This window comes from Lycium ferocissimum, chromosome 1 (genome assembly GCF_029784015.1).
Source record: "Lycium ferocissimum isolate CSIRO_LF1 chromosome 1, AGI_CSIRO_Lferr_CH_V1, whole genome shotgun sequence".
Taxonomy (NCBI): domain Eukaryota; kingdom Viridiplantae; phylum Streptophyta; class Magnoliopsida; order Solanales; family Solanaceae; genus Lycium; species Lycium ferocissimum.
In genome coordinates, this window is record NC_081342.1 from 46,392,900 (window position 1) to 46,402,609 (window position 9,710).

Here is a 9,710-nt window from a genome sequence, read left to right on the forward strand (position 1 = left end):
TCTACAAATTCAAGAATCACATTCAACATTAACACTGACTGAAAACCCCCTTATGCTTATTATATCTTTTTAAAAAAAAAAAAAAAAACACAATTCAATTTTTCATTTTTTGTGACTTAAATGACCTCAAACGAAACAAATATTTGGAACAGAGGGCATTTCTGGCCTAGTTTGTTACTTAAGCTTTCAAAATTTCCAAACAAGAACACACATAAGACTGCATAGGCTTATGGGAAAAGTTTAGCAAAACAGGTTTCAATTATTTAGACTTAACCAATTTCAGGATCTCAAAGACTTCTAAATCGCACATAAGATGGATTAATACTCCTATTGAACTATTAGGCAAAGTTAAGAATCATCAAAGGCATCTAATCTTCATTTTAGACTCTAACCTACACCTATACAGTTTTGAAACCTTAAAATCTTTAAACTAAATTCTAAAACTTGCACTTCTTTACAAATCATTTTTTTTTTTGACAAAAACTGGAAAATTTACAAACATCAGTCAAGCTTAATGTTACACCCCGGAAAATTTCGCGTTACTAAGGCTGCAGACGACTTAATGTGAGCTCAAGGAGGAGCAAATATTACAAGTATAAAGGATGAAATTCTACTGTATTAGCAGGAGGATAGCATGAGTATGATATTTGAAATTCGTACAATATGATTGGAATGATACGTTAAAAGATATATAGCCCTCGTAACCGTAAGCTTAGGTGGGGCCCACATGATGGGGTTTTTATAAAGGACGTATGACAAGTTATATGAACAATATATGTGAAGTTAAACACAACTCAAGAAGGACCTTTGAGACAAATCCAAGTCTAAGCCCTCCAAAAAGATATTTTTAAGTTACGTTTTCGGGTGATCTGACTTCGGAAGGCCATAACCCCATCATTATTTGGGAATTTGGGAAAACTCCAAATATGAAAGTTGTAGATAATTGAAATACCTTTCCAACCATATATTGTGGGACTTCACACAACATAGGGATAAAAAGTTATAGACATTTCAAGACATAAAGGTCAAGCTGGGCAGTGGGCTCGGCCCACCCCGACTCAAGGTCGGTGGGAACCGACCCAAGACCCCTATATAAGGGCCAAATTCGTGCAGTTTCTTCACATTTAACCCCAAAAAGACCTGAACATTTTAGACAGAGGGAAGAGAGATCTTAGAGAGAGAAACCAAGTTTTGATCAAGTTCGAGGTCCCGAATTCCGAGGCTCGTGAAGAGTAAAGTGTAGTACAAGTTGTTGCCATCGTTTTAAGCTAAAAGTTGAACTTGGGGGATGTTGGTTTCGTGGTAGATGCTTATATAAGGTATTTTTAAGATGTTAATGATGTTCTTACCATGATCATTGATAGATTTGATGGGTTACAATAGAGAAAATGACGTTGAAAGTTCGGTTATCATTTTTGGATATCAAATAACATGGGGGCTGTTTTGGTATGATTAAATGGATAGAATTAGTTGGATATTGATATAAAATTATTGTTGATATTATTTTTGATGTTGTTGATGTTACAGCCCGTAGTTTTGTACGTGAAGATTTATAAGTGTTGGACGTTCTAAGTATGGATACTGGAGCTCCCTTCAAAGATATATGAGATTATATGCGCCAACCTTATGGTTATGAGGGTTTAAGTTCATATAATAAGCTATGGAAGATTCCGGGATCAAGCAAATCAAAGAAAATAAATTTGTCAAAAATTTGAAAAAAGTTGACAGAATTTTGGACATAATTTTGGGTCAACTTTGGAGGGGTATATCTCCTAGTATATTAAGAGTTTTAAGGTGTTTCAAAAAGCAATGAAGTTCGTCGAGTCTAGTTTCCAACGCAACAAACCGCTCGTCGATATGATATCGAAGTAGAGAATTATGCACGTTACAAGTTCAGCTGACCGAGCAGAAACGCGTGCTACATTCACGCTACTAAAGATCGCGCTACGGCTGACCCCCCGACCCGAATTTGAACTCATATAAAAGGGCTTGCCCCCTCTTTTTCAGCCAAAACCTCTTTCAAATTGTTCCAAAATCCTCTAGAAATTTCCCCAACTTCCAAACTCAAATTTCAACCCTAAATCAACGATAATTCCCGAATTCCGGTTCAGGCCACGTATAGTTGTGAGTATGGAATCATATAGCGACGCGTGTGGTTCAAGTTTAAGGTGGAAAAAATTGAAGATATAGCGATATTATTAGGAGTAAGGTATGAATCTCCTATTATTAATTTTAATTTTGGTTTATTTACGGAGATAAAACTGTCAAATAGCCGTATAATAGTTTTGTTGGTGGAAATATGGGATAAACCCCATATGCGATTTTTATGGAGTATTTTGGTGTTGAGAATATTATGATTAATGTTGGTATTGATGTTGTTGGTATTGTTTGGGAGTTTTTTTGGTATTTGGAGGAGGTAAAGAATATAGGGGAGATGCTGCCGAAATTTCGGCAGATTGTAGAAAGATTTATTTGAAGGACTAAGACAAGCGTAAAAAGGTGAGTCTAACAATAGTATAAATTTTCTTGAATATAGATTTACGAGCCTGGAAGGACAAGCATTGAGTAGTTAAAGTTAAGGCAACCAAAAAGGTATGTTAAGGCTAAACCCTTTCTTTCTAAAGGCATGATTCTTTTGTTATAAACCTTTGTGTCATATCCATAATATCCTTGCCTCCACAAATGCTAGAAGCTTTATGAATCTCATGATCCTTACGATATTATTGAGCTTATTCATGATCTTGAGACTATTCTTTGTGATTGATCTCACCCCATAATACTTGTTCTTTCGAGGTGAGATATAGCGAGGACGGTTCTATTTTCAATGCTATCTAAGTTCATGGCTCTCGATACTCTCATGACATTATCTATTCCATCTTACGATGGTTGCTCCTTCAAGGAACGATATGGTGATAATGATAATGCTAATTATGATGTTGATTTCATTTACGTATTTTTATGTATATCTATGCATGTATGTATGCATTGCATCCCACTGATCAGTTGGGGATAACACCGAGTCCCGAAAGGGCCGGGTGTGGATGACACCGAGTCCCGAAAGGGCCGGGTGCGGATGACACTGAGTCCCGAAAGGGCCGGGTACGGATGACACCGAGTCCTGAAAGGGTCGGGTACGGATGACACCGAGTCCCGAAAGGGCCGGGTACGGATATGATAGATGTATGTATAGTGAGTGTATGTGAATGCATAGGTATGTATGGGTGTGTATGAAATGTTTTTCCTGTAGACAGGTAGTTTACATGACAGAGATCTTAAGAAGAGTACGATGTGTAATTACTTACTTTATCTTATGTTATCTTCATTCCGATATCATATTACTATTCATGCCTTACATACTCAGTACATTGCTCGTACTGACGTCCCTTCTTGTGGACGCTGCGTTCATGCTCGCAGGTGTAGATAGACGAGACGAGGATCTTTCATTAGGCTGCCTTCAGGTACCAGTTTTGATTGGTGAGCTCCACTTCTTCCTGGAGAATTGCCGAGTTCGAGTTGTATATGTTTTTTTGTTACAAGAGGGTATGCCCTGTCCTGACTTATGTACTTCAGTCATGTTCATAGAGGCTTTGGCAGCGCCTTCGTGCGCCTTAGTCATAGTGTGACGGTAGTAATGTCGGCATCATGGGTCCATTGTACATATATTTATGCATGATATTATGTTCATATTTAGCCTCTCGATCGATTGTTTCCATTTGAGACACGAAGGATGTAAGTTATAAGTTGGTTCGCTCGGTTCCTCGTAAGCCGGCCGGTGCCGATCACGCCTTACCTTGGGTGGGGTGTGACAGTTGAAAAGTTGTTGTTCTTGAATTTGGGAGAATAAAGTGTATGAAGATATCGTATACAAAGCGTATACCGGGCTCTTTTGGTGTATATCTTTGGGAGTTGTTGCTTTGAGTTTAAAGAGGATTATATGAGATGGTTCTTGTTGTTGTTGGTTGCTGATTGTGTTGTTAAATTGAATTGGAATTAGAGGGAAGTGAAGATTACAGGGAAAATGCTACCCGAATTTACGGAAGTTAATTACAAGCTTAGAGAAGTATATGAACCTCTTTCAAGTTGCCTACGATTTCCTTTACCTTAATTGTAGATTGGTCAGTGTTTGAAAGCATAAGTTAAGCTAATCACGTAAGCGACAAGGTATGTAAGGCAAACCTTTCTTCCTTTGGCATGATTCTTGTTGTTATTCATTCTATATGTACTCCATATGATTCCATTCTTAGACGAGCAAGGTCTAAATGTTTCTTATGATGGCTTATTGATATAGTACTCCTATTCTGTTCCGAAGGGAACACCCATAAGGTGCCAAGTTGAGTTGTGTATATAGTTTTACTAATAATTTCGAGGAAATGCGTTTTATACTAAAGGAAACATAAAGTTTGATTTTCGAAACCACTCCGAAGGGGGTGCGAGATTTTACTACTTCATTTCATTTATGATTTCTGTTTACATTTCATAGTATCATCCCTTTGTATTGATATGATCATTTATTCTTTGGGTAGGGCAATAAGATGAAATTGAGTAGAATATAAGCAGTAAGAATTTCATAGCAATTCTACCCTCAAACCTGGAAGTATGTCCTCCTAAGTCTAGTGAGATACAAATTTGATAACTTCTTATGAAGGACTAAGGCTAATAACTGGATTGTGATTAATTTGATTAGTGACTTATGATATGAATTGAAATTGATATTTATGGATTGAGTTTGTGTTGATATGATGATGATATTAAGCCGGAAGCGGTTGCCCGAAGGGGCCACCCTAGCTAAGTTTTAAGCGGCCGCCCGAAGGGACATCATTATTATCTTACGGGCGCCGTCCGGCGGGACTATTGTGATACTAGCCAAAAGCGGCTATCCGGAGGGACTATTCTGTTAACATGTCGGAAGCGGCATATGTGTTGGATTGCATTATTTACTTAAAGATTGTTTTGAGACTTCGTGTGCACATTTATGTTTCTTCCAGCGAAGGCTACAGGTATCAAGTTAGATTGTGATTTTTTTCTCTCCTAAGTCAAATTATGATTATGACTTGTTACCACCTTACTGTTATATCCCGTATCTTGTACGTTGGGACAATCCAAGTGAATATTGGAAAGTTGCTTATGATTTATTGGTATGGAATATTAAGGGAAATTTGGGGCTAAAAGTGAATATTGGAAAGTTGACAATTCATGAACAACAAGGCCAAGTGGCCGTCCAATATGGTGTGGGCCATAGGCCACATGGATGAATTATATGTGTATATTGGATGACCAATTAGTCATATTCTTCATCCTCACCCCTTAGAAAATTCAAGAAACTTGGATAAAGAAAGAAATAGGGCCATTCGGCCATAGTAAACCGAGAAGGAGCAAGGAGAAATTGATCCAAAAAAAATATTTTCCTCAAGCACTTCAATTCCTTAGAAGGTGTATAACAACATGGAGTGGTTGTTGGAGTAGCAAGAACAAGAATTAGTTCAAGGCACAAAGTTTAGCCAAGTTGAGAAGACAAGTGCTAAGGTAAGGTTCAATCTTCTTTTCCATGTGTTATGGATGATTGGTGTACATGTTGTGTGCTGGTAGAAATGAATGAAATTCATGAAATAATGGATGTTGATGTTGAGCCGTGTGTGTGTGGTATCTTGGTATGTATATGTTGTGTTGTGTAGGGTGATGAATTAATTGTATTTAGCATGTTTGGGTGTTGCTGTAGTGTGTAAAAATGGATGAAAATTTTGGAATTTGTATGTTGATGTTTCAGGCCGAATACGATTTGACGGTGTGCAGGCATGTTGAACTAATTTTATTTAGTATTTTTGGTTGTTGTTGTTGGGGAATCTATGATGATAATGAAAGTTTAATGAATCAAGTTGAAGTTTAATGTTGTGGGCTGATTTGGAAGTTAACGTGATTCTTATGTAGATTTATAGTTATGATAATGACATTGTTAATGTGTAGATTGTTGGTGTAGTTCCATGAGTTTGGAAAGAAAGAAAGGTGTTGTTGTTGTTCTTGTTGAATTGGGAAGGTTTGGTGGAGTATGTGTTGGTTGGGTTATTTTGAATATTATGCGGATTGCTTGAAATGTTCTTGAATCTTGTTTGAACGATCTCGAATTAGTACCTTTGCGCGGCATTGTTGGCTTGATTATATGTAGTTGAATTGAATGTAAGTGAATATGGGCGTCGCATTATGTCGGAGAAGGTTGTTAATGTTAGAATGCGTTTTAAATTGATTATTGATGTTATTAGTATGATTGTTATTATTGTTGTTGAAGATTTGGCAGGCTGAATTCTACTGGTTGTTGTATTTATAGGGAAATGTCCCAAATTTACGGAGAATTAAGTGCTAGTTTGGGATTGAGTTTTAAGTATCTATAGCTAATGTTTGGTATATAACGGTGTTGTTGTAGATCGAGGGCATTACCAAGGCTTAAGTTTGGATTAGCTTAGGAAGCAGAAGAAGGTATGTAAAGCTTACCCTCTTTCTTTCTTTTGGCATGTCTTAGTGGTAAGAAAGTTATGATACGAGCCTCGGGAAAACTCCATTCTTAGATTCCGAGCGTGTCTACGATTCTTGCCCATCTCTTATGTTGGCATTCTTAATATGGTTGAACTATGGCCCTTATGTCTTTTGTAAGATTGAATTTCAAATGTGCATAAAAAGTTTGCTCTAAAGGATTCTAGGTCGAAAAAGGTCCCTAACTTTCATAGACGGAACTGGATTGCTTTGATATCATGAATGATTCTATAACGTATAATGCCCGTAACTTTCATAGGTGGGCTCGGATTGGTATCTCCGTGGGCCCCGAGACTTTTCCATGTTTAGTTCTAACGACTTTTTGAAAGGACTTGCATGACTATCGTCTTAACCCCCGAGTGTTGATTACTTATTTATTTGTCGAGTCTGGACTAATGATTTATATGCATATAGTCTGATACATGTCTATGGCTTTTAAAGTTCTATTTGATATGTTCCCGAGTGACTTGCGGAGGAAACTTGATTTGACTATTGTCTTGATTTTTAAATGATGATTCGTTTTGATTATCTGTCGAGTCTTGGAAAATGTTTATGGGCATATGGTTCCTATCCTACCGCCTTTCGCGAGCTGTTATTACTCCTTTCACTGCGTCCCGGGCCAGGGCATGTATTCGTGCACGACTCCATTGCATTATTCACCGCGTCCCTCACTAGAGGGCCGAGGCATGTTATATGTATATGATGATATTCACCGCGTCCCTCACTAGAGGGCCGGGGCACGTTATATGATATGATGATGTGATGATATGGGGGAGGCGGCCGGGATGGCATATGATGACTTCATTCACGCGTCCCTCACTGTAGGGCCGGGGCACGTTATATGTACATGATATGATGATTTTTGCTTACCGCGTCCCTCGGCTTAGGGCGGGGCACGTTTATATGTATATGACATGATGATTTTATTTACCGAGTCCTCACTGTGAGGCCGGGACACGTTATATATGCATATGTACATGATGATTTTTTTTACTTATGTTACTTAGTCCCATAATGTGTCGGATATGATATCGATACGCATGATTTATGTTTCAGAGGCAAGCACTTGCCAGATTTTACTTCGTATTTCCTATTTGAGTTTGATCTGTTTGTATCTCCCATGCTTTACACTCAAGTATTTTAACTTGACCCACTTTTCTTCGGGGTTGCGTTTCATGCCCGCGGCACGGACGATCGTCTTGGTGATCCGCAGCTTTAGGACATCAACTCGCCGCCTTGGAGTGCTCCCTTGTTCGGAGTCTACATTTTGTACAGATTCTCCGTTGTATATATGTACGTTTATTCGGGGAGATGGGCGGCCCTGTCCCGTCATATGATTTTGTTATTACTCTTAGAGGTCTGTAGACACATGTGTGGGTTGTGAATAGTTACTGTTTGGCTACATTTGTGTGATTTACATTTTGGGCGGTCCCATCCATGATGGCGACCTTATCGCCACGCGTGTATATATATATATGTTTTCTTGAGATGTCGTGTTGATTGTGATAGCCTTGCCGTTTATATGCGATATGTATACATATGTTTGTATACGTCGGTTGAGATGACCGGCCCCGTCTGTATGTATATAAGTGGTTTGTATGCCGATCATGGTTAATAGGTGTGTACGGGTGTCCGGCTCGGGCACTAGTCGGGCCCACGGGGTTGGGTCGTGACAAAAGTGGTATCGGGCGGTTCGTCTCGGAGTGTCTACGACTGTGTCTAGTAGAGTCTTGTTTATCGGTGTGTTGTGCACCACATCTATAAACGAGAAGCTACGGGACATTTAGGATGTTATCTTTCCTTCTGATCCTAGATCGTGCGATAGAGCTATCTTATCAGGATGACTCCGCCCTAACGACTTGTTATGTTTTCAGCGATGCCTCCCAAGAAAGCGACAGCTGCCCAGAAGGGCAAGTCGACGGTAGCTGGTGAGACTAGCCAGGCCCGGAGAGTTACTAGGGCCCGTGCCCGGGGGCAGGCCTCGAGATTGTGCTCGGTCGGCCGAGCTCTCGCTACGCCATCACCATCAAGCGAGCATGGGGCGGCGGCCGGGGCTGCGCATCAAGGGGACGGCTCCCACCGCCACCTCCCGAGGTTCCGTGCCGAGCCTCCGCTCCGCCGGCCCGTGGGGCGGAGGATAGGGCTATGAGAGACGTGGTCCGATTCTGTCGACGGACTAGTGGCGGAAAGCGGTGCTCGGCAGTATGGATTGGGAGGTGATCATGCAGACCGACGTGATGGTTTGAGGGCCCGTGATTTTTTGACTTGTAACCTTCAGAGTTAGCCGGGTGGCCCGAGGAGGATGCCAGGAGTTTATTCGATAGATGCCGACGCATCGAGGGATGATTAGAGCTTCGAGAGCGGGTACGCGTCGAGTCGGCTTCCATATCGGTTACATGATGTAGCCGTTAATTGGTATGAGTCGTGGGAGTTGTAGTGGGCGCGGATGCTCCTCCGGTATGATGACGAGTTTGTAGAGGCCTCTCTTAGCCATTTTCTACCTCGAGGAGACGGCGGGCTAGAGTTGATAGATTTCTACGTTTGAGGGCGAGAAGGAGTGTTCGAGATTATAGTCTCAGTTTGATTCATTGGCCGGAGCGCACCTACTATTGTAGTTGATATGACCGATAGGATGCATCGTGTATGTGATGGGTTAGACAGTTATCTCGGTCGTATAGCCGTATGTTGATGGCTTCCTGTACCCCGTATGGATATTGTCTTGTGCGTGCATATGCCTAGGGGACGAGGATCGACACAGCAGGCATCACCGACAAAGACCACGACAGTGGGCCACCCAAGAGGGCTAGATCGACCGGTTATTCCGGGGAGTTTTCAGGCGAAAATTTCTATACAGTTATTAATCGGGTATTCTCCTCAACATGAAGACGGAGTGCACCCCCACGATTTTCGGTAGGAGATTTGACAAAGACAGTATTCGTGAGCTGGTCGTAGGCCTTGTGGCTTCGGGTTCGCAATGAGCAAAGGTTTGGAGTCAGACGAGGCCATCTTGCCCTTGCCCTCGGGGGGTGGCGCCCCACCGGGGGGGGTTGCCGGGGCGCGCTTACGGGGGTTTTTTTTACCGGGCCGCGAAGGCCATGTTAGAGGGGAAATTTCCCTATAGGGGTAGTCCCAAAGGGGGGGGCCTTTCCCCCTAGGTCGTTCCGGTTCATCTTCTTCTGGGGGATTTT